The sequence below is a fragment of the Hipposideros armiger genome, unplaced genomic scaffold (genome assembly GCF_001890085.2).
Source record: "Hipposideros armiger isolate ML-2016 unplaced genomic scaffold, ASM189008v1 scaffold_148, whole genome shotgun sequence".
NCBI lineage: Eukaryota > Metazoa > Chordata > Mammalia > Chiroptera > Hipposideridae > Hipposideros > Hipposideros armiger.
In genome coordinates, this window is record NW_017731498.1 from 1054699 (window position 1) to 1081516 (window position 26818).

At 39.7% G+C, this 26818-nt stretch overlaps 1 long non-coding RNA gene across 3 annotated transcripts in view; it reads left to right on the plus strand.

Moving 5' to 3' along the window:
- The first annotated feature begins 1191 nt into the window (after nucleotides 1-1191).
- The window catches only part of LOC109387132 (uncharacterized), a 65978-nt gene continuing 40351 nt past the window's right edge, over nucleotides 1192-26818 (plus strand). For 2 of the 3 annotated variants that reach the window (XR_002124912.1, XR_002124913.1), the window contains exon 1: nucleotides 2455-2679. This is a non-coding gene — a long non-coding RNA (uncharacterized LOC109387132). Of the gene's footprint in view, nucleotides 1381-2454; nucleotides 2680-26818 lie in introns of those variants that run through there. The other variant, XR_002124914.1, reaches the window with a different exon arrangement.

Here is a 26818-nt window from a genome sequence, read left to right on the forward strand (position 1 = left end):
GAGGAAAATTCCAAGGGCCTCCAGTCCCCGGTGGCCTTGGCGCGTCCTCACCACCCTCTCGCTCGCCCGGGCCTCTCCGCTGAGGGCCAACGCTAGCTCTTGTGCCACGGCACTCCTTTGCCTCTGCGTCCCCTCCGCAGGGTCCCAATCAGTCTAGAGTTACAACTCAAGACCCAGGCCAAACTTTCCCTTCTGGGCTGGTATATTATCAAACGTGTTCGCTTTTCCCAAAGGGAGGAGGAGTGACAGGGCACGGGGCAGCTCCCGGGCGCCCGGCGAGGACTACCCCGACCAGGTTTCAGCACAGCTCGGGAGCTCACCCTAGCCTCCAGATCCCAGACCTTGGCCTCCCACGGCCGCGCTCAGGGAAGCTGCTGCGACTGATGCTCCCCGGGTGCTTTCGTTTTGCTTTCACTCCCTCCTCTCCGCAGCTCGGAAGATTGCGGAAGAACAAAGTGGGAGTGAAAAGCGTGTGTCCCGACCAAGTGGCGGGGACACCACGGCTCGGCCGGAAGCGGGGCGGGGTGAGGAGGTGAGGACCTCTAAGGCTGAGGCCTGGGCACCCCTGTTCCAAGCTTGTTTTCTTCTTCAAAAGAAACGTGCTTTGTAGATATTGGTGTAACAAAATTGAAAAAAATGAAAAAAGAAAAAAATTGGCGCGGAAACGAATTTGCCTTCTTAGGCGGGCAGTGTCTTTCAAAGACACACAACCAGGCACAGTTCAAAGGTTAGAAGAGGACTGGACGGGCTGTTCACTACACTGGAAGGAAAGCGAGAGAGAAGGCGCGGGAGCCGAGGAATTAGACGGGCTCCTGCACCAGGCTTTTGAGGAGCATCAGGTGTGAGGGACCAACGCGCCGTCCAATTTGCTGCTGGTCCTCTCAGCTCCTCGCTTTAGAAACCCAGCAACCACTGAGCCGGTTCGCTTTACTTCCTCTGGCCTCCCTCTTTATTGGAGTGAAGCACACATTGCTAAACTGATGGACTCAAAGGCCTAAGGTTTCCCCCTTAAAAAAAAAAAAGGCCCAAACCTGGAAAGATTTTTCAGATAAAGGAAAACTTATTGCTGCACGGTGTGGCCTTTGAGAAAGCGTTCCCAGGTTTGCACAAGCCCAGTGCCGGGCAGGAAGCGCGGCTGGGGAGGAGGGGGGGCGGCGCAGGCCCGCCTCCCTTCCCCGGCCTGCACTTGAGGCCCAAACGAGAGTGAGAGCAAGGGAACAGTCTCTCCAAACCCCTTATAAAATAACATATCCCTTCCAGACTTGACCACACTGTCCAGCTGCCCGGAAAGGTCCGACGCGCTTCCTGCACTCGCCCCTGCTCAGCTGGCCTTTACCCCTATCCGTGATCACTAAAGGGAAAAGACCCGAAGCTGCGAAGGTAAATTACACTCATACTAGCTACTTTCACTTGGTTTTGTTATAAGGCCTTCCTCTCGTATTTGTCGCCCTCCTTGTTTACATCGAGCTCAGGAACTCAGGCTTTAGGCCGGCAGGGAGCTCAGTTTCACTTCGGGGGTATGGCGGGGCCTATCATTTCGTCATCAGGTTTTGAAAGAAAGTCCGAATGTTTTTGTCAGATCTAACTTCCAGTAACTCCGCAAACGCTAAATTCCCGCCACTGCGGCTCAGGTCTGCAAACTGTTTGGTCCCTAGCGGTCCGAGAAGCGGTAAGTGAGCTCGCGCTACGCCTTGCTGCACCTGTGGAGGAGGGAGAGCGTCTAGGCGGTGCGTCTTGGAACGCCCTCACCGCGCTTCCCGCGCTCCGCGGGCCAGCCAGCGGTCCGCTGAGCCACCCCCGCACCCCCCAGTCCCCCGCCCTCACAGAAACGTGCGGGGGCGAGGGGCGCGGGGAAGGGGGGCGGGCTACCGGCATCCCAACTCCTGGGAAAGCGGCGCACCGGGGCCAAGTCCGGCCCTCGGCTCCCAGGCGAGGCCCGAACGCGCTCTCACTCCGCGACCAGGGCGGTAGCGCTCCCGAAGCGGGAGAGGAAGAAGAGGGCGGAAGCGCGGAACACTAGCGAGCACACCCACAAGCCGCGGACCCAGGGGTCCCTGCCGGGTGGCTAGGGCGAGGGTGCCCACGCTGTGTGCGATGCCTGGGCCGCGGCTGGAACCCACGAGTTAGGTGCACGGCTGAACGAGGCAGCTGCCGCCGCCACGGAGCCTGGCGGGCTGCGCACAGCCCCACGGAGCTCGTTTTCCCGGGCGGGCACGTGACGGGGTTGGCAGCGCTCAGGCCCGGGCTTGGAGGAGGGGGAAGCGGCGAGCAAGAGGCCGGGGCAAGCGAGCGACTAGCGCGCTGTGTACTTAGGTCGTGTGCTGGGGCTTTTCTCTCCCTGGAGCCGGCGGGGGGAGGGGAGGGGCCACCGCTCCGCCTTCTCCTTTTCGCAATGTTGACGCAATCTATAAATAGTGGAACAAAAGGACCAACTTCCTCGGAGCTTTGCTGAAACTGCACAAAAAATCAAGCTGGGGGGTTCCCTGGTCCCTGACGATGGGGCGGGGACAGCGGCGCCGGGGGAGGGGGCGGGCGCGGCAGCGCGGGCCCTGCCGAGGGGGGACACCTGGCTGAGGCACAGCTGCTGCCGCGCCGCTCCGCGTGAACCCAGAGCTCCGGTCCCTGCACGGGCTTGAGAGCTCGCCCTGACCAGGGGTCTTCCTCCTCCGCCGTTGACAGGTCAGTCCGTGCAGCCCCTTTCTACACTGGGTTTTCTTTTCCCTCCCCCAAGCCTCTACTTTTAGAAGAGAATTGAGGGGGAAAATAGAACGCGGCGCAGCAGTGACAGCCATCAAATCTGCAACCCCAGGAGTCCACGGCGGGGTGGTCGAGGGGGCTCAAGGAGGCGGTCCGCGCCAAGCCCCCTGTGGTACGGCCAGTGTCCGCGCTGCGGCCGGAGACGAAGCCAGGCAGGACTAGCGTGCACCGCCAAGGCGGCAGGGAGCGCGGAGGCGCGAGCACTGTGGAGGCTCGGGCCGCCAGGCTGGGGTAGAGGGCGGGTCTCCTGCTGCTGCTCCCGCCTGGGGGCCGACCCCCGAAGGAGCCGTGCCCTGGACCGGAGGCCGCTGAGCGCGCCTCGCCCCCTCGGAGCTCAGACCTGGCATCTCCGCCTCGTCTTGAGGCTGCTGTGGCACAGCTGAGCTTTTTGCGCTATCGCCGCACGCCGCTGAGCACCCTGGCTCCGGTGCCCACACACTCAGCGCGCCGGGATTTGGGGAACTAGGTGGAGACAGAGGGGGCACGCTCCTCCAGGAACCCGGGACCTGAGCGCTAGCGCCCGCCGCGCCGCCGTGGCGGTTACACAGGGCGCGGGGGAGGGGGCGGAGCTGGCGCTGTTGACAGCAGTGCTGGAGCTGGGAGGGCGAAAGTTGGGGAGAAGGGGCGGGGGAGAGGTGGGAGTTGGGGCTGGGGGAGGGAGCGCGCGCGCGGGATTCGGTGAGGAGGGGGGGGCTGGGTCACGTGACGGGCAGACGCCCCCGCTACAGGCTGACAGTAGCGGTGACGTCACCGTCCCCGGACTGCAGGGGGTGGCACTTCCGCTCCCTCCCCCATCTCTGCTCCACAGCCCCCAGTATCCGCGACGCAGCCATTTCGAAGTGTGGGAGTGGACGGAGGATAGACAGGGGTTTTCCTAATGGCCCTAGCCCCTAGATGCTTCCCCAGCTGCCAGGAGTCCCGGGCCTGGGACCACAGCAAGAGCCTCGGCCGCCCGCTCCCGAGGAGTCCCATTGTGTGAACGGGTGGTGCAGGGCGGAGGCTGGTGCCGGCCCCCCGCGGCTCCCATCTCGGGAGGGGGCGGGGACGGCCCCTGAGCAGTCAAGGCCAAGTCCGGCTGCGTCCCCAGAGCGCTGTACGCGCGCTGGAGGTCCGGCACTCTTGACTCCTGGCTAGGAATCGATGGCCTTGCCCGCGTTCCCGGGGCGCCGGGTGGTCGGACACCCGCTCACAGGAGCGGGCCTACAGTCCAGCGCCGCGGGTATGTGGTAGGAGTCTGTCACCGCTCCAGGGGATGCGATTCCAGCAGTCCTTATAAGCTATTTGCGGAAACTTGGGGTTTTGGTGACTCAGAGCGGTGAGCGCTATTTATAAGTTGATGCGTTCCTAGCAGGGAAATACACTTCGCTCAGAACCGCCGGCCCAAGGAGGGGAACGAGCTGCGTTAAAGGCAAAAATTAAAAGACAACTGTTTCGAAAGGGGCAAAGGTTTGACTGTTAGAGCCTGTGCTGTAAGACATTATCAGGTTTCAGGAGCAGATGAGTCAGAACACGGTTTATCTCAAAAAGTTGGAACATCTTCCAGGGTAGATGGGGAATTTTAGGGACACATGATGACTGGCTGTCATTTTTGGGTGGTGTTGCATCAACCGGGAACAGTAATTCAGATAAGTGACTAGTACTCCTCTGAGTAGACTGCAGAATATCAGAACTGCCTTGTTTATTAATTATAAGATTAACACTATGTGATGGCTAAGTATAAAATAAAGGAAAACTGGATGTTGAAAATTCCTATACAGTATTCTGTAACAGGAAGGTGTATGGGGGATTTATCAAAAATCTGCTGGCAATTATAAATTACGTTTACCACCCAATTTCTCCCTTGCAAGAAAGCACTACAAAAATGTATATTACAACTGGAGGTTCTTCTACAGTGTTGAACAATGATCAGTCATTGCTTGTTTTATAAGCCTTACTTTATGGTTTTATTTTCTTTTCTCCTATCCCCACCCCAATTTGGAAATCCAGGAGGTAGATGCTAAGAGAAAGAGCAATTGCTAGGCTGGCTTCAGGGAGGCAAGAGTGCACATCCACTCCTCTATACTGCACAGCTTTCTGTAGGTAGCGTGACCTGAGGTGTGTCTTGAAAGAAGGTGTTTTCCTGGATGGCAAAAGTTAGGCCAACTAAGAAGGAAAGAGCTTCTCAAGATGAGAAGCAAATCAGCAGGTACAAAGGCCTGCAGTGAAGAACTAAGGTGAGATAAGTATGGGTGGTATGTGAGGGGAGTGAAAAGAGGGGTGAGAAAGGAAGCTGGAAGGTTGGGGATGGCCAGGTCATAGAGGGCTTTGTATTCTGTGCTCATGGTAGCCTGAGACCTATAAGTTTTTAGCCTTTTGGGGTACACATACCCTTTTGAAAAGTATGGAAAGTAATGTGTTCTCTCTCCAGAAAAAATAAACAGTACCTATAGATCCATACAATTTTGCATTACAATTTTAAAGGGTCTATTCTGCTTTTTGAGTAAATGACTTTTGGGCCTCTGGACTAAAACCTATATAGGAAGGGGAGAACCATGAGAAGATTTTTTTAATGGAAAGGTATGGTCAAGTGTAAAAAGATTACAAGTCTTTGAAAAGATTATACTGGTGGGGTCCTAGAGAAGGAATGTAAAACAGCCTGTGATCTAAGTAAGAATTGACTAGGACCAATGCTGTATATCTAGTGGGAGTGGGGATAGAGAGAAGAGGGGTTCAAGAAAAGTAATTAAAAAGAGTCAATGGACTGGGAAACTGGCTGTGTAGGGGCAAGGGCAAAGGATCCCCAAGTTTCTGGTCTAGGGTATGAACTATGCATAGTGGGCCTCGGGTCCAGGAGGAGGAACTCTGTTTTGTCTTTCTGGAATTCGTCCCTGTGGAGATATCAGGGAACTATCCCAGGAGGGTTGGAAGGTCTGGCTCTTTGCGGTCATTAAAATGTAGGTAGCAGCTAAAGCCACAGGAATGGATAAGTGGACCAGAAAGTGTGTTCAGTGAGGATTCTGAGAAGGAAACCCTGGCGACTGGCCACCTTTAGGGAAAGAGAAAGAGCCAGAGGAAACTTTGAAGGACAGTGATGAGTGACTAAAGACAGAGTGGTGTCCCTAGTTTATAACTCTGATTAGTAAATTCTGCTTCCCTGATTAGGAATGAAAATATGTTGCTGGTTTGGTCCCCTTATCAGATTGAGAAGGCTGTGTACTCTTGCAGTGAAAAAGCACCTTTCAGAAGATTCTAATTCAGGAGGGAGATGAGGGCAGGAGAGGATTAAATCTTGTTTCCCCCTCATATTTGAAACTAGGGATACCTAAGGGAGAAGAAAAGGAGCAGTGGAGGGAATCAAGCTTTCTCTTTTCCCTCCTCAGTCACTAAGCCGTCAAGAAAAAGGAGTTTGGATAGACTGGGTCCTCATGATGGTGTTTTCTGTTCCTAATGGCACTTCAAAAACCACACTTAATCACCAACACTTAGTACTAGGAGATGCTAAGATTTCAGTCTGGCTAAGGAAACAAGAAAAAGTGGAGGGAAAGGGTTTTTCTTTTGCTTCTACCCTCTCCTATCTACTTGTTACAGCTCACCTGAGTTACTGGAAGCAGGGACTCAAGTACATAACAAACCACTCCAGAACTTAGTGGTTTTAAACAACATTACTTTACTCATGAATATGCAATTTGGGTAGGGCTCTGTAGGGACAGCTTGTTTCTAATCCACTTGGCATCAACTGGGGCAGCTCATAGGCTGGAGGCTTGCATCATCCAAAGGCTTCTTCACTTGCACGTCTAGCGATTAGGACTGACAGAAGGCTGGGTGGGACCTTAGCTGGGGCAGTCGGCCAGAACACCTACACTTGGCCTCTCCTCCTGGTCTGGGCTTCCTTACAGTAGGGTTGCTGGGTTCCAGGGTCCCAACACTGAGAGCCAGGTGAAGCTGTATCACCTTTTATGACCTAATCTTAGAAGTCATGCAGCATCATTTCCATCAGATTCTATTCATTAGAGGCAAATCATTAATGCCATACATATTCTAGAAAAGGGGAATTAGACTACCTTTTAATGGGAGGAGTGTTCAAAGAATCTGTAATGCATTTAAAATCACCACACATTAACTTCAATTTGTAAATAATGTTGTATATTTAAAAATGTTTAAACATAAGAAACCAAATAAACGTCTTTTTGATATTAGAACGAAATATAAAAACCCAAACATTTCATTGTTACAGCAAAACTAATCATGAGCCACTCTGAGTAGGCAGTTTGTCTCATAACCTTCCCTCCTTCTCTCTTGAGACCACCCAGCTCTAGGTCAGGCCTCCTGAACATAGATACCTGTCTCTCCTAAGCTGGGTAGGAACCCCACAGTGGCTATACCTCCAGGGCAATGATCAGGTCCTAAAAGTTTCTTCTGTTCCCTCCTTGAATTGTCCCTGACTTTTGACCTCACAAGGTCATCATCACTGGCATGCCCTTCTCAAAGTTAAACAAAATGCTATTGAGATTATTCTAATAAGTAATTTTATAATAAATTCATGTTACATAATTAAAACAATGACATTTCTAAAAACGGACTGTTATGTTTTTAGATGTCAGGATGTTGACTTGGACTTGCTTATTCATAAAACTCAATAATTCCAAAGGATGGTTGTGATTTTAGGTATTTTATAAGAATTTGCTTGTTTCCTTGAAGGTGATGTAACACTTAAATATTATAAGATTTAAATGACTCTTCTCTCACTTTTACAATGCACATTGCATTATTTTTCTTTAAAACCAGTACAGTTATTTAGTTGGTAAAGGGGCTCAAGAGTTCTCTAAGGAACTGAAAATACTACCTTTCCTTGGGTAACCAAGATTAAATAATCTTTTCTTATAACCTAGTATCTTTTTAAATTCTCCTAAAGCTGATATAATTTATACATCTTTGATGTTCTCTTAGAAAGACTTCCTTTACGACTTAGAGTTAGGAATAGTGCTTAGGCCATTTTAATAATTCATACTCTCCTAAAAACTGTCTAATACCTCTATATTTTGCATAATTATTTATAGTTATATTGAGTCAAAATCACACTGAATTCATACTATAAAATATAGGTTTTAAAATAAATACATCTAGATAATGATAAGTACATCTAGATAAGTGTCCATTTATGAACACTGTTTTTTGTGTGTATTAATGGTTTTGAAGTAGCATGCTTTCAAAACACATGAAATGAATTAAGTACATCTGTTTTTAAAGGTTCTTATTAACAATGATTTAAAAAAATGACATCGTTCACGTTAAACTAACAGAGTTTGTTATAAGGCTGAAACTGTTCCTGATTCTTTGTGACTTCACAGCTACCATGGAGGCAGCCCAAAGGAGCTTAAGTAAACACTTTTAAATTACGTAATGCAGTTCTGAAGGAGGAACAGCCCCAACTCAGCTGTGTCATATAGTTTACAGATTATATTTTTCTGTATGCCAGAATGCTTATTACCCTATCTATAGAAGGACTTCATAGTAATGATAACATAAAAGAAAACTGGAAGTGAGCCATTCTGGTTCTAGTCATCTTGATGAAGGCATGGCTGAGGAAATTATTTCCAAGTAGTTATCTAGTGAATTTTTTTCTTTATAAACTAAGCATTTAGAAGCATTTTAGAAAGTGCTATAGTGAAAATGGCATATTAAATAGTAAAGTCAATATGATTTCAATAAAGGAATAAATTCAATAAATAAAATACGATATTGCTAGCTGATAGTAATAATGCTTTGTCTACTTATTAAGAACTAAATACCATCTTTTCATTAAGTAAAATAATTTGGATCCTTCTTTATGTTAATTTTATTCACTTTTTTATGTGTTCAAAATATAATTTATTTTAGAATAAATGTTGCCTTAGCCAATAAAAAGTACATTTCTTCAACATGTGGGCAAGGCTCTGTGTTAAGCATCATGGAGAAGACAAAGAATTGTAAGTCCTTCAGGTAATAAAGTTATTAATATGATTATATGAGCAAAAAGATAGCTTTACCAAGTTGAATTACAGAAAGTCTCCCCATCAGAAATAAGTGCTAATAACCAGTGTTGCTAAGAGTGCAATAAAATTTACAATCTCATCTATTACTGGATTACCCTTCAGGGGTCTAAAAAGATGTTAAATCTTTGATACAGTAGTTGCACTTCCAGGAACTGCTCCTAAAGAAATAATCAAATATGAAGTCAAATGAGTAACTGGAAGGTGGTAAGAGATAAGACTAGAAAAGTGGATAGGGCAGGTCACAAAAGGAGTTGTAGGCCCTGCTGAGGGGTTTGGATTTTGTTTTAAGTATGATGAGAAGCAGAGAAATGATATGCGCGTTAGAGGAGTCCATCTGGCTACTGCTGAGTATTTCAGTAGCGATAAATTGAGTATAATAGTCCTCCTTAACTGTGGGGGATATGTTCCAAGAACCCCAGTGGATGCCTGAAATCACAGGGGGTACCCAGCCCTATGTATACTATGTTTTTTCCTACACATACATACCTATGGTAAAGTTTATCAATTAGGCACAGTAAGAGATTAACAACAATACCTAATAATAAAATAGAACAATTATAACAATATGCTGTAATAAAAGTTATGTGAATATGTTCTCCCTTGATATATCTTATTGTACTGCCCTTCTTGTGATGATGTGAGATGATATAATGCCAGTGTGATGAGATGAAGTGAGGTGAATATGACGTATGCATTGTGACATAGCGTTAGGCTACTATAAATAAGGGTTACTTGGACACAAGCATTTGATACTCTGACAGTTGATCTGAGCAACAAGATGGCAACTAGGTGACTAATGGGCAGGGGAGCAAATACAGAGTGGATATGCTAGATAAAGGAAAGGTTCATGTTATGGGCAGGATGGAGCAGGATGGCGCGAGATTTCATCACACTACTCGGAACATCACGCAATTTAAAATTTATCAAGTTTATTTCTGGAATTTTCCATTTAATATTTTCAGACCACAGTTGACTATGGGTAACTCAAATCACAGAAAGCAAAACTGCAGATGAGGAGGGACTACTGTATAAAGAATTGGTCAAATAGGTGGTGTAGACCTGAAAAAGGAAAAAGGGAGTACTGAGATAGTAGAATCACCTTGGGAAGGATCTACTACCCTTAGTACTGGAAAAACACAGGGAAGACCTGAAATTATTAGAATCCAAAAGCTATGAGGAAAGACTCAGCAGAGCTGGAACCCTGACCTCAGAAGAGGGGGTGCTGCCCATTTGCTGCCGGCACCTCAGAGGATATGTTGTAGCTGGTTATAGGAAAGCGGAAAATAGTTGATATTTGGAGCTAACTACTACTGTCAGGGTGAAGGTCCATAAGTGGGGCAACGCTGACAGGTACAGAAAACCAACAAGGAGTAAGTTTTAGTTCCCTCTTCATCACTCTAGTTTTTCTCCAATGCCCCTTATGACATATTGTAGCAGGGATTCAGCTGTCAAAGTAGAAATGTAGTTTGCACAATCTCGGTCCCAGCATCACAAAGCAGAGTATGGAAGGGTTTACTGCTAAGAGATAACTTAATAACTGTCACAAAGAGAAATGAAGGATGCTTTCTAGGTTTTTGTCTTGAGAAACTGGATGAAAATAATGCAGTTTACTGACATGGAAGAAATTTGGGGAGGAGTAAATTGAACTGGAGAAGAAAATTAAGAGATTTGTTTTGAGGTCCTTATTAGAGATCTAAGTAGAATTCCTGGGCAGAAGGTTGGACATGAGTTTGGAGTTCAACAGAGGTATCAGGGATAGAATACAAATTTAAAACCAGAAAAATGGATGAGATGACATAGAGGGAAATGAATGTTGATGGAGAAGAAAAGAGAGAGAGGAATATGCCAAACATTTAGGAAGAGGAAAAGGCTCTGACAAGAAAGCAATCATGATCTTAACAAGAGCAGTTTAGGTGGAGCTGTGGGGACAATAATCCTAATTGGAATGGGTTGAAGAAATAATGTAAAAAGTGGAAGTGGAGACTGCAAGTATAGATAGTCTTTGAAAAGTTTTATTATAAAGGGGGGCAGAAAAATGGGCTCCTACTCACCATGTAAGTAGAGGGGGCTATGGAGTCTAGGGTGATATTTTTAGGATGGGAAATATTACAGTATGTTTACTGATTGGAATAATCCAGTAGAGAAGGAGAAATAGAGGGTGCAGGAAATGGAGGGGATAATCACAGGAACAACCATCCTTGATTATACAAGACAAGATGAGATGGAACACAAGTAGAAGGGCTTGCCTTAGATAACAGCAGTAAGAGTTGATCCTTTATAAAGGAAGAGAGGGTATATAGAGATGATAGGTTGATAGATATAGTGTGGGGAACACGAGTTTCTCTTGGAACAGCTTCTATTTACCAATGAAACAAGTTTGAACTGAGGAGCAGGGAGATGTGGGAGCTTTAGGAGACATCTTGGAGAACAGATGAATGAGTTGACTAGGAGAATGTGCTGGGATTGCCAGTCTTTGCTTTTGGTGAGAATTCAATTTCTAGCTATGTCTATTTCATTTCTTGCTGTCCCGTATTTATTTATTTTGAAATAATAGTTATTACTTTGGACTTCATTGGCTTAGCTTGTGGACATTTTCTGGCTACTTCTAGTAATGTTGTTAAAGAAGTTTTTACTGTTCTTTTTTTTTTGCCCATTTTGTAAAGTATTTGGGGAAGAAGATTTTGTGGTCTTCACTCCCCATCTTTATCCAAAAGTCTAGAATGCTTTTAAATAGACTGCACTTCACATTTTTTTCAATTCAGCCTATATATAGGAATATAACAGATAAGAAGTCACAGTAATATTATATAGTATTATAATAGCCACCATTTATTGTGCTAGGCACTTTATTTTTTTTTATTATTATTATTTTTTTTAGCTGAGCCATCCCGCCACCTGTTGGCAGCTCACGGCTGCTCAGCTCGGGCTGACTCGAACCGCTGTTGCTCAGAGCTCAAACTCTTGAGCGAGCTCTTAACCAACTGAGCCACTCAGCCGGCCCTGTGCTAGGCACTTTATATACATGATCTATAAAGCTTATAACAACTGTACAAGGTAAGTATTGTTTACAGTTACTTTCACAAGAAATCTTTTTTTACTGGTGATGTCAGATCACTGAATATTACCAGATCACTGACCAAATTAAGCAAGGTAAAAACAAATGGTCTATAAGGCCAACATTTTAAAGCTTCTTCATCTGGCAAAATTTCACTGTAAAAAATATCTTTTAATTCTCTACATACATTTATATTGCAGATAAATCTAAGGAGAAAATTTTATGTACACTAACTTTTAAAACGGATTATTTTTTAAATTTAGGCTCAGTGCTTTTGTTTTAGTATCTTACCTTTAAGGAAAAATCTGCTCTTTAAAATATTATTTACTTTTTTTTGTCAGGTTTGAAACTTAGACTTAATTTGAGGATATAAATTTAAAGGTATACTTATTTCAGCCTAATGCTTCTATTTTTCAAAGTACCACTATCTCTTTTTTCCTATTTCCAAACAAGCTCACCCAAGAGTGTAGCCTCCTGACTCATCATCAGTTTAATCTCACATGTGCACCACTAATTCATGATGTAAGTGTACACATTCATCGGTGAATGAAAATATAAATAAAATTACAGAATAAAGTCATTCCCAAACTTAGCAAATTTGTCACAAGAGTTTTAAGAGTGCCTAAATTAATATTATCAAACAGTTCAATTGTGCTAGACTGAAATGCAAAGTATATGAAGAATAGAGCAGATTCACCCAATTCTAAAATTTAGAATAGTGATAGATTACAACTTGGGAAAACTTCCAGAAGAAATCCAGTTAAAGTACAAGGTTGTGATCAAAAGAGATACTGAATGTTTAAATAAAACATTTACAGTAAAAGACATACTGCCATTAATCCCGCTCCAAACACTCCCCCTCGCTTCGAACACACTTTTCCCATCATTCTTGCCACTTGCTGAAGCAGTTCTGGAAGTCCTCTTTTGTTTCTTTAGTTGCACTGTCATGGCTGCCTTGATGTCCTGAATCATTTTGACTGGGGAAGAGCCAGAAGTCGTACAGTGTCAGATCCGGTGAATAACATGGATGAGGACACGCCGTAATATTTTTATTTGACAGAAATATACCAGAAATGATGTGTGAGACAGAGCGTTGTCATGATGGAGGATGATTTACGGCACACTTTAAAACACACCTTCTCTCAACCGTAGCTCACACCTGACTGACTGCACCAAGCAAGTTGAAATGTGTCACACACTGTTACTAAGGTTCACTGCACCGCTTCCCATATTGAAGATCCCTGCCTTTCCGTTGGATGGCGCTCAGCAGCAGCATTCACCGTATTTTTTTTATCACACCTTGTAAATAAAGAATTACTACAGTTTAATAGTAGCTATCATTTATTAATTCACTCACCTATTGAACTTATTGAAATACTTATTAAACATCTGTTGTGTGTCACTTACTAAGTACTGGACTCAACAAAAAAAAGATATAGGCCTGCCCTCCTGGAAGATACATTCTAATGGAAGAGAATGACAAAAGCAAATGAATAGATAAATAAAAGTTATAAGTTGTAACCTACTTACTTCAATTACTCAATATTATTTGAGACAAAGAAATGATTTGAGCTCTCCCCCAAGAATTTTTAAAGTACTGAGTAAGAAAAAAGTTAAAGATTTAGAATTATTAGGAAATATGGCTGCTCTCCATGGATATTGTATGATCATCATCATCATTCCTTTGTGCCTTGTACCCACCTCCTCCAAAAAAAAAGATAGACTAAGATAAAGTTCATACTGTTTGGCCTAACCTTCAGTACTCCCTTACCCCTGGTTTCGCTTTCTACTGTTTCAGTTACCAGGGGTCAACCATGGTCCAAAAATACTAAATGGAAAATTCCAGAAATCATACATTTTAAATTGCATGCCGTTCTGAGGAGCATGATGAAATCTCGTGCTGTCCAGCTCCGTCCCACCTGGGACATGAATCATCCCTTTGTCCAGCATATCTACATGTATATGCTATAAGCTCCTTAGTCACTTAGTAGCCGTCTCAGTTATCAGATCAACTGTCCTGGTATGGCAGTGCTTGTGTTCAAGTAACCCTTATTTTACTTACTTTTGGCCTCTTAGCACAAGAGTGGTGATGCTGGCAATTTGGATTGCCAAAAAGACGTCCTAACATGCTTCCTTGAAGTGAAAGATATGCGTGTATAGGAAAAAACAGTATGTATAAGGTTCAGTACTATTGAAGGTTTCAGGCATCTACTGGGGGTCTTGGAACATATCCCTGTGGATAAGGGGGAACTACTGTAATATGGTCTGACCCAACCGCAGATGTAACATGTTGTAGTAGAAGGTACAATATGCCAAATTTGGGGAGTCAGGAAACCCAGGTTTCAGCAAGTGGCAATGAGACCTTAGGTGAGACATTAAATGTTCCACAGTGTCAGTTTCCTTTGCAAAATGACAGATTTTAACTAAGTGATCTCTAAAATCCCTTCAAGCTTTAAAATTCACTGTCTATGCACCTCTCCTTAAAACATTTCTTCCATTATGCTTCTATTTATACTGGAAGTGGGGAGGAAATGGTATAAGGAAGAGTAGGGGGGTCGGAAAGAATAAGATTGATTCCTGTTTGATAGGAATCAGGGATTTATAGTTTATAATGATCATTTTCTCACATTATTGAGTATTTTGAAAACACGTTTTTAATATCTGCATATCATTCCAACATATGGATACACCAAAATTTATCCATATATTAATTTTAAAGATTGTTTCTGAATTTTTGCAATTGTAATATTTTAGAATCCATATTTGTCTACTAGTACTTAAAATACCATTGCAGGCTTTCTCTTCTGTCTTGTTCCTTTTGTTGAAAAAAAAAAGCTACCATAATTCCTTCCTCTTATCTACTCCAGCCTACGCATGGCTTTCTCTTAACATAAAAACTCCACTTTGGACAATATTATAGAACCTGTCCTTTCTTCTTTCGAAAACAGTGTCATCCCTGAGTGAGGTCCATATTTCTGCAGCTCTCTTGCAGCAAAAGAATGTGAATTAAAGCCAATTCCATGCCTGCATCAAGTCTGGACAATGTATATTTTAGTTTTAACCAAAGTTGAAATTCATGAGATCAAACCCCATCTGCAAACAAATAAAGATTCATTTCTGTCAACTATACCCAAAATGTGATTTAGCACTAAGCCATATATATGACTTAGTTAACTATGACAAAGATAATTATGACTTTGGTGATTTTGCATGATCCTGAACTTCCTATAGTGTTAACTTTATTACATTGAAACATTAGAGCATAAGTATACAATTAAGAGAAGTAAAATTTAAGATTTTAACTGCTAAATTCAGTGAACAACTACATAAATTGCTATTTAGTTTTTTTACTTTTTTTGGTAATATGATATATTATTTCAATAGATCTCACATTCTGCATTAGCTTTGACACTTCTCTACCCACTGGGTAAAGAAATCAGAGAGGTGACACACTGCTTTAAAATTACTCTAAAAAATATCCTGAATGAGTTAAAAATTTTTTCAATTTAATAGTTTTTGTTTGGGAGAAGGGTAGAACCTCTGTTATGCCTCTTTGATTGTGAATTGTAACTTAACTATCTTTAAAAAAAAAAACAAAAAACTTCAAGTTACTATTAAACACCTCAATAGTATCAATTTGGGATCTGAAGGAACACTCACATTAACAATTATTTCTACCAATAGCTATGGTCTTTGTAGTCACATAGAATTTCAGTGAAGGGATCTTTGAGGTCATATAATCCAACTCTCATTTACAGATGAGGAATAGTAAAACCCAGAAAAGCTATTACTCATAGCAGTAAGTCTGGCAGGGAAGGTGGTGGTGGCGGGGGGTGTTCTCCTAATACTGTCTTTTGACCCAATGCATGCTAGAGGGTCATAGTTTATAAGAGTATGTAGCTAACACAGTTGAACACATCTAAGAATGATGTCTGATTTGATCCCTTAAGATTATTGTTGGATGATCCATTCCATCTTAATCTATTACCACAGACACAACAGGGAAGTGCCTTTACACAAATGGATGCTCATATGCAATAAAACCCAAGAGAGAAGTTGGAGTTAGTTTGGTGGAGCTACATCATTGCACAACTGCTGGGGGGAACCTTTATGCCTATCCATATGTATACATACCTGTAGCCTCTTAATTGTGCTCTAGGAAATGCCATTTATATGCATTAGGATGTAAATGGTGTCCCCTTTAGCTGTTCATCATAAGGACACTGTAAATATAAGTGCTTGTATTGAATTAATTAGGGTAGGTTGTCATAACAGATCAACCCCAAAATGTGCTAACAATTCAAATTTGTTTCTTGCTAAAATAAACAAGTAGTTCAATACTTAGTTTCCAAGATCTTTCAGAACCTAGTCTTTCAGTATCAAACTCCAAGGTCTCCCTGGGGGTCTTCTCTTTTTCAGTCTGTAAGAAGGGGAGTTTTTTAGGTGAGGGAACTCAAAGTGGTGCATATAACTCCCGTTCTCATTCCATTACCCATAACTTAGTCACATGCCCACACCTAACTTCAAGGGAGGCTGGGAATAAGTTTATCTGTATGGCCAAGAAATGAACATGCATTTTGATGTCTAGCTAGCAGTCCTTGCTCACTTAGGTACTTTCTCTCTCCACGCACACAAATTCTGAAGTGGTCACCAAAAGATAAATTAACTCATAATTATGCTTCAAAGAGAACAATAGTGAAAGAAAAGGGCATTTATTTCATTGTATTCACTTCAACCCTTTCTCTCCTCCAGGCAGAGTTGTTAATGAATGCATAACAATGGTCAACAGAAACCTCAAAATGAGAAAAAAGCAAAATTTTGCAAGCATTACCTTTACATATACATATATCTATATACCTTTACATATAAACACACACACACACACGCACATGCACACACATGGGGTTTGGCTTGGTTTTCTTATTCCATTAACTAGTCAGATTCAGAATTAAGATGTGTGGTTGCTTGTTTTAGGGACACAAAGCCATCAAGCTCCCTCTTAACTACATTATTAGTAAACGATGTTTGGAAAATATTTAGCTTTTTACACAGGACAGCAATTCCACAAATGAAGGAAGCAGTAAGTTTAATGTTTTTTTCCTTTGGGTAAGTTGTCATTGTAATCTTCAAACTGTTCTCAATAATTCTGTTTTTAATAGAAGCACTGCATGGTTGCACTTCTGAAATCATAAACAGGAAATGTGATATATAAATGTCAGTAAAACTAAAACTCAATTCTCTGGTTTGATGTTTTCGTCCCTTCATATTTTCATGTTAATGTCTGATTTTGTGTGTGCTTAGAATGACTACATGAAGGCAAGGAGTACTATTACCCGGTTGGTTTTGGCAACCAAACACTTTGAGGTATTAGGGAAATGTGTGGAGTAACCTAAATGTTGTACACTTTCATGGAGGAGGGAATAGAAATGACCTAGAAACAGCTGTTTATTTGACATCATTAGAAATTGCTTTAATGTATAGGTTGCCCAATTTTATTGTTGCCAGAAGACACTGTAGATGGAGAGAGGCCAGAGGGTGAATGACTAATTGAAAATCTTACACTGTGTACAGTCTTATTCTGACCCCTTAGCCATTCCTTGAATATGTTCCACTACATTAATTCCTTCATGAGACAACTAAGGAATAGTTTAAGCACTGCAAAATTCCAGGGTATTATCTCTGGTTCTCCTCTATAAAGAACTTAGTTTTTTTTTTTAATAGTTAGTAATATTTTCTGTATAACACTATTTCAGTGCCTCTGTTACATGGACATTTCTATCGCAATTCCAAGAAAATATTTAAACTGACCAGTCCAGAGTTTTTAAGTACATTAATTATTTCTGGAGGAATGTTACCAACATACAGATAGATGCTTCTGTAACTTTAAAATGTTAATGTATAGGTTGCCCAATTTTATTGTTGCCAGAAGACACTGTAGATGGAGAGAGGCCAGAGGGTGAATGACTAATTGAAAATCTTACACTGTGTTTTCTTTAGGAAACTGTTTGTATTCATTTCTTCTTAAAACTAAACACTGAAGGAACAATTTTATTCAAAGTTACAATATTTGAGCAAAATAGCAAATATTAGAACCTGTGTATCTAAACTCCCTTTCAAAATGGGCCACACTGATCCAGAGAATATGTTAAAATGAATAAGGCTGCCATCCATCTATTGAATGTCCACCTTTCAGCAGCACAGGAAGCATGTATAATATATAACATTGAAGCATGTATAATATATAACATTTTAGGCATTATCTTTTGGTTGAAAATTCAACATATACAAAAAAGCGGTGGGAGTATGTAAAAAGTAACATAATAAAAGTATATAATGAAGTGCATGCTATAAACAATTGTTGAGGGGATATGGAAAATGAAGTGATTCAAAACTAGATTGATAATGGATAGAAGTTTACTGAAATAGGCAAATCTTATGTAGAATTTTTTAAAGTGGTGATGGATTTGGACTGCCACAGAAAAAAGATATTCATTCATTCATCCAATATTTATTGGTGCTCACTATGTGCTAGGCATTGTTCAAGGCCCTAGAGATACAGCAATATCCAAAACCATTGTAGGTCAGGAACAGGCAGTTCATCTCCCAGACGTGATATCTGATAGAACACAGAACACAAATAGGAGAGTAAAGAGAAATGAAATAGAAAGGAAAAGGGCTGGTAATGGGCTTAAACTAAAAGGCCTTAAATGTAGGATGTTGCTAAACAGAAGAAAGATAGTTGGTGTGAACTGAACTCTTTTTATCACTACAGTTAGAACAGACTGCTCTCCCAGGCTCCTAGATAACTTTATAATGACCAGTGTAACACAAACAAATAAATACTGCACATTTATAGATTCCCAGCTGAGGTGTATGGAAGGCGAAGAAAGAAAGAATGGCTAGCAAGAGTTGAATTTTATGTCTCCTTTTACCTTTCCAATGGTTATCATATATTATCAGTCTCTTCCTAGCAACAATCTCCCGTTTGGTATTTGTCTAAGTTGTGATTCAATTCCTGAAGGTTCTGCTCTTCTCCTTTCCTTCCAGGTAGAATCACTCAAAGGAAGGGAGATTTCATTTAAATTCCTTTTTAGTCAATGGTGTTTTCCGTATTCACCCAGCAACACTTGTGTTTGATGAAAAGTATTTTATGTTTTGTACGAGAGGCTAGTGGGGTAGGAAGTAAGACAGGATGGGGGCCAGGGAGACTGCCAAGAGGCTGCAACACAATACAAGAGGCTATAATACAAACCTGACATTTAAGAGCTTGGATTAAATGGGCATTTTAAAAATGAAAGGGAACAAATCTGAAGTACATTATAAAGAAGTAACAAGTTTAGCAATTATTTACCTATGGAAAGGGTAAAAAGGAAGGAAATGAACCTAAGATTGTAAGCTTGCAGGTCCAAAACAAATTGTGTTCTCAACAATAGCCAAGAAATTTAGAAGAAATAGCTTGAAGAAAAAAAAAATGAACTTAATGTCAGATCTAAGTGGGACATCACTAGAACATAGAAGAGTCAAGCTTTCTTGATAAGTTAGTGGGCCTGTTGATGTACCTGTGAAAGTCATCATATAGAAATTGGTTGAAACCCTATGAACTTATGAGAGAATGCAATGAAGAAAATCAAATGGCTGTGTATGAACATTGATTGTAAGATGAAGTAACAATTTCAGAGCAATTTCAAAGGAGGAGATCTAGTTTTGGAACTCTTTCCTTCAGGTCAGACAAAGCTGTCCTTTATTAAACATCTCTTCAATTTGGCTGACCCCTTAGTGGGTGAGAACAACAAACTGAATAAAATTGAAAGACTTAGTTTTTCTGGATTATCTCACTCAGTGTTCTGAATTTTTAATTCAATGTGGTTTTAACCAGCTTATGCAAATTACGTGCCTTAAAACACACAAAATAAATATCTGCAACTTTTCTGTGACTAATGCACTTTTGTATAATGGCTATGGCTTCAAAAATTATTGAATATAAAAGATACATTAACACAAGTCATCCAAACTATTTAGCTCCTAAATATGGATTTTGCTTTAATGTAAAATTGTCAGGGTCAATGTAAATCTCTATGCCCAAAGCAAATCTTGGCTATGGAAATATATAAATAGAAAACACCTTTAAAGAGGATTCAATTTTAGAATGTGCTCTCATACCTGTTTCTTTAAAAAGGAAAGGATCAAGTTTAATAATCTCTGAACTAAGTTTCTGGGATCTATGTGATGCATTTTCTGTAAACAGGAGATCATAAGATACTTTTATCATTTCATCATCTAATCTTATATGGCTTTGGATTCCTATATTTCTGTAAAAGCATCTTCATAATAGCAAGCAATGGAATATTTATTCAGTATGTTGGACACTATATTAAGTGCTCAAATATTTATTATCTCATTTAGTATTCACAACAATTCTATGAGGTAGTTCTAACCCATTTCACAGCTGGGCAGAACTGAGGCCCAACTTGATTTACATCTTCAATGTAACATAGCTGGTAAGTAGGCAGGGCCAGGATTCGAGTCCGGATCTGATTCCAATGATACTTTTCTTAACTGATACCTTATTTTGCCTCCAAAAGTCACCTAAAAGCAATTTATTATAAAAGTTTTATGTCTATTGAACTTATCCAATAATGGAATAACTTTTTAGAAACTTAGAAATGTTCCTATGTTCTTGCTTCCTCTCTTGACTTTAACCAAGAAAATCCATTTGGGGCAACTTCGGTCACATTTTAAAACATATCCCTCCAGACTAGTAACCATAATTAAAACACACATACACATACACAAAAGGAAGATTTCATGGACAAGTAAACAATTTCCTCCAGATATAGGAACATATCTGTTTAATTGTATATATGGAAGTAGATAAATGTTACTGGCTTTAATATTAGCCTGAAAAGATCCTCCAAAGTCACATATTCAATTTCTTAGTTTCAACAGATACAGATATACTATGAATACTGAAAATGGAATTGTATCAAAACAAAGCAACAGATAATTTTGAGCTCAGAGTTGCCTATTGGTGCTATGTATATTCTAATCTATATCCAGCAAACATACCAGAAAACTTATTGAGGGGTAAAGATGTGTGGGGGAAGGGGGTAGCACAGACTGAGCTATTCGTTATCAGTAGGATTTATAGCATCTGTCAGCCCTGCTATTTAACTACAAATCTAAATGGAGGTAATCCAGTGTAGACTGTACATTTTGGAGTAAAACAAATATGAGTTTAAATCTTGACTACATTACTTACAAATCCTGTAACTTTGAAAAAGTTACTGCCTTTCGTGAAACACAGTTGTCTCACTTTGTAAACGGAAATAAAACTGTGGCTTAATGGGTGTCATGAAAATCTACTGAAACACCCCACTGCCCAGGTTCAAATCTCAGCTCCCTCACTCAGTTGTGTGACTTTGTCTCCACTGCCTCATCTGAAAAATGAGGAGAACAGTAGTCCCTACCTCAAGGAGTTGTGAGGATTCAGTACCTTATTGTATATAAAGTACACGTAATAGTGCCTGGCACACAGAAAATGATATGTTTGTGTATACTACAACACCTACCACTGCTTGCCCCTTAGTATGTTTCTAATAAATGTTAATTCCCTTTTATATTTCAATTGAAACTATTTTCCTTTTATTCTAGATACATTTTAAATGTATATATTTACTAAGCATTAAGGTAAAATTGATATTCAATAAGCTGCACATATTTTACAGTAGATAAATTTTAATGTATATTTAAAGTGTACAATTGATAAGTTTTAACATGTATACACCTGTGAAACTATCACCGGAATAAGACAGTGAACATATCCATCATCCCTAAGGGTTCCCCCGCCGCTTTATAATCCCTCCCTCCTCGCAGCGCTCTTCTCAGGCAACTACTAGTCTGTCTTTTGTCCCTATAGTTTGTATTTTCTAGAATTTTATATGTGTGGAACCATGTGGTATGTTCTCAATTTTTTGTCTTTCTACACTCAATATTATTTTGCGATTCCTCCATGTTGTTCCATGTAACAATAGTTCATTCCCTTTTATTGCTAAGTAGTATTCTATTCTTTGAATATATCACAGTTTATGTATCCATTCACTGATGGATTGATGGACATTTGAGTTATTTCTAATTTTAGACCTCAAAATAAAGCTGCTATGAACATTCATGTGCAGATCTTTGTAGGCACACATGCTTTCTTTTCTTGGGAATGAGAAGAACAGATCATATGTTGCTGTGTGTTTAACTTTTTAATAAACAGCCAAACTATTTTTCAAACTGATTGTATCATTTCACATTCCAACAAGGAGTGTATCAGAATTCCATTTCCTCCACATCCTCAACACCACTTTTCATTTTAGCTGGTCTAATAGATGTATAAACATTTTTTTGTGTATAGATATCTAGTTGTCCCATCATGGTTTTACTTTGTGTTTCCTTAAAGACTAATGAGATTAATAAAGTTGAGCACCTTTTCATACGCTTATTTGCTGTCCTGGTATCTTCTTGGTGAAGTGACTGTTCAAGTCTTTTGTCCATTTTTTTAATTGAGATATTTGTTGTCTCATGGTTGAGTTTTGAGTTTGTTATATTTTTATACAAATCCTTTATTATATGCTTTACAAATACTTCTCCCAGTCTGTGGTTTGTTCTTTCTTTTAGCAATGACCTTTTGAAGAATAGAAGTTCATAAAATTTCAGTAAATCCAATTTATCAGTTTGTTCACTTATAAATTTTGCTTTTGATGTCACATCTAAGAAATCTTTAACTCAGAGTCACAAAAATTTTTTTATGTTTTCTTCTAGAATTTGTATAGAAATTTTAGGTTTTACATTTAGGTCTATGATCAATTTTGAGTTAATTTTTGTATATGGTGTGAGATATGAATTGAAGTTCATATTTTTGTATATGGGTATCCAGTCCTTCCAGCACCATGTATTGAAAAAATTGATTCTTTCTTCACTGAATTACCTTTGCACTTTGTCAAAAATCTGTTATCCTTATATATGCGAGTCTATTTCTGGATTCTGGATTCTGTTGCACTGATCTATTTGTCTATTTTTATACTAATACCACTCTATTTTGATTACTGTAGACTTATAATGTCTTAAAATCAGGTAGTGTCAGCCCTCCCACTTGGATCTTTTTGTCAAAGTTTGTTGTTTTGGCTATTCTAGATTTTTGCATTTCTATATGAATTTTATAATCAGCTTGTCAATTTTTTAAAAGCCTACTGGAATTTTAATTTTAATTGTGTTGAACTTATAGATCAATTTTGGGAGAGCTGACACCTTAACAATATGAATACATGAGCCAGGTAAATCTCTCCAATTATTTAAATAATCTTTAATTCCTTTTAGTAATATCTGCAGTTTTCAGTGTACAGATCTTTCATACCTTTTGTCAGATTTATTCCTACATATTTCATATTTTTTTGCTATGTATTTTTTGTCTTTTAATTTTCAATTATTTATTACAATGTAAAAATATAAATGATCGTTGTATATTTACCACGTCCTGAAATCTTGCTAAAAACTTACTTGTTAGTTCTAGTAGCTTTTTGTAGATACCACCAAGTGGAATAGATGGATGATTATATCAGTTTTATTTCTTCCTTTCCAATCTGAATGTATTTTATTTCTTTTTTTGCCTGATTATACTGGTCGGAGCCTACAATGTTGAATAAAAGTGGTAAGAGCAGACGTCCTTGTGTTGTTCCTAATCTTAAGGGAAACGCATGCAGTCTTTCACCAGTAGGTATGAGGTTACCTGCAGCTATTTGTAGATGCCCTTTATCAGGATGAAGAAGCACCCTTCCATTCCTAGTTTGCTAAGAGTTTTTAAAATCAGGAATGAATATTGGGTTTTTGTCAGATGTTTTTTTCCTGCATCTATTGAGATTTCTTTTTTAATTTAATTTGGTGAATTACATTGATTGATTTTTGAATGTTAGACCAATCCTGTATTCTTGGGATTAACCCCACCCAATATTATCCTTTTTATATACTGTTGGATTTGATTTTATAAAATTTTGTTTAGAATTTTTACATCTATGTTCATGAGGGAAATTGGTCTGAGTTTCCTTTTTGTTTTTGGAATGTCTTTGTGTGGTTTGGGTAGCAGGTTAATGCTGGCCTCAAAGAACAAATTGGAAAATATTCCTACCTCTTCACTTTTCTGGAAGAGTTTATATATAATATTACTTTTTTCCCCTAAACGTTTGGAATGATTCACCAGTGAAGACCTATGAATCAGAAGTTTCTTTGTGTGAATGTTTTGAACCATTAATTCAGTTTTTTAAAACACAGATATATGACTATTCAGGTTATCAGTTTATTGAGTGAGCTTCAGTAGTTTATGTCTTTCAAGGAATTTGGCCATTTCATCTAAGTTGTTGAATTATTATTATTATTATTATTATTATTATATTAGTATTTTTGCCTAAAGTTGTTCATAATATTTCCTTATTGTCCTTTAAATATCTGTAGAATTTGTAATTCTCTCACCTCTCTCATTCCTAATATTTGTCTTCCTGCTATGCCTTCATGCCTTTTTTTCCCCTGACTAGTCTGGCTAAAAGTTATCAATTTTACTGACCTCAAAGAACCAGATTTTGACTACATAGATATTTTCAATTGATTTTTGTTTTCTACTTCATTGATCTCAGCTTTGATCTTTATTATTTCATTTCTTTTGCTCCTTTGAGTTTAATTAACTCCTCTTTCCTAGTTTCTTAAGGTGCAACTTAGGTCACTGATTTGAGACTGTATTTTCTAATATAGGCATTTCATTTATACAAAACTTGATATGTTGTATTTTTATTTTCCTTCAGTTCAAAATACTTTCTAATTTCACTTTGGATTCCTTCTTTAATCAATGGGTCATACAGAAACATGCTTTTTTGTTTCCAAATATTTAATTCCATTGTGGTCAGAGAACATACTTTGCATGACTTGAATCCTTTAAAGTGTATTGAAACATGGCCTAAAACAGAGGAGAGCAAACTTTTCCTGTAATGCAGCGGCTGTCAACCTTTGGGTCGCAACCCCTTTGGGGGTCGAATGACCCTTTCACAGGGGTCGCCTAAGATCATCGGAAAACACTTATTTTCGATGGTCTTAGGAACCGAGACACCACTCCTCTATCCGTCTCCAGGCGGGTCCGCCCATATGCAGATACACCCACATATGAGTACCCAGCTTCAAGACAAAATTTCATTTATTTGTAATTAGAAATAAAATTTCACAATATATAATTACATATTGTTTTTGTGATTAATCACTATGCTTTAATTATGTTCAATTTGTAACAATGAAAATACATCCTTCATATCAGATATTTACATTACGATTCATAACACTAGCAAAATTACAGTTATAGAGTAGCAACGAAAATAATTTTATGGTTGGGGGTCACCACAACATGAGGAACTGTATTAAGGGGTCGCGGCATTAGGAAGGTTGAGACCCACTGCTGTAAAGCGTCAGATAGTAAAATGTTTTAAGCTTTGTGGGTCACATACAGTCACATATTTTCTTTCTTTTTTAGAAATCTTTCAAAATGAAAACCATTCTTAGTTTATAGGCCATATAAAACCAGGCCAGATTTGGTGACAACCACAGTTTGCTGACCCCTGGCCTAGAATATGGTATCTCTGGGTAAATGTTTCATGTAAACTTTAAAGGGAATATGCATTCTACTTTTGTTAGTGGAGTGCTCTAGAAAAGTCAGTTAGGTAATAGTAGTAGATAGCATTATTTGAGTTTACTATATCCTTGCTAAGTTTCAACTTGTTCTAGCAATTATTGAAGGAGAGGTATTGAGATCTCTAATTGTGGATTCGTCTGTTTCTTCCTTGCAGTTCTATCAGTTTTAGCTTCACATATTTTGAAGCTCTGTTATTTGGGGCATAAACATTTAGGATTGTTATATCTTCCTCATTAACTGACCCCTTTATTATTATGAAAAGGCCTTCTTTATTCCTGGTAATATACTTTGCTCTGAAATCTCCTTTGTTTCATGTTAATATAGCAATACCCATTTTCTTTTGACTAGTGTCAGCATCAGCATGGTATATTTTTAACATCCTCTCATTCTTAACGTTTTTGTGTCTTTGTATCTAAAGTGTGTTGGGTCTTGCTTTCCATCCAATCTGACAATGTCTGCCTTTTAATTAGGATTTTTTAGATCATTTACATTTAATGTGATTATTGACATGATTAGAGTTAAGTTGATAATTTTGCTATTTTCTATTAGTTCCATCTGTTCTATTGTTCATTGTTCCTTTGCTCCTTTTTCTGTTCATTGTTCCTTTGTTCATTTTTCTGCCTTCTTTTAGACTGAATATATTTTTTGTGATTCCATTTTTTTCTCCTTTATTGGGTTATTCACTATAACTGTTTTGTTATTCTACTTTTTGCTTTAGTCTTTATAGTCTATATCTTCAACTTAAACACAATCTAATTTCAAGTGATATTACACCAGCAAAAGAACCTTATATCATACATCTATTTCACCCCTCCTGGCCTTTATTGTTGTCATGTATTTTACTTATGTATGTTGTAAACCCCACAATACACTGTTGTTATTTTTGTTTAAACAGTTGATTATCTTAAAAGAGAATTACATTTTTTAAAATCTTTCACATTTACCTACGTAGTTACCTTCTCCAGTGCTCATCATTTCTTTGTGTAGATCTGTATTTCTATCTGGTATCATTTCCTTTCATCCGAAGGACTTTTAACATTTCTTGTAGTGCAGTCTATTTGCTATGATACTAGTTTTCAGAGTCTCTGTGACACTTTCAGGTTCAAAGTGGATAAGCATCAAGTAATTTATTCTCTGCCATACACTACTATAAATAGCCTGGACTAAACTGTAGAAGAGAAAACTAAAAAAGAGCATATTTTACAACTATAAAATAGCCTAGAGCCTTGCCTCTAAAAGTCCAGCGTGAGACAAGGAGCACTTGTGGTATGCCAGGGTGTTACAAGT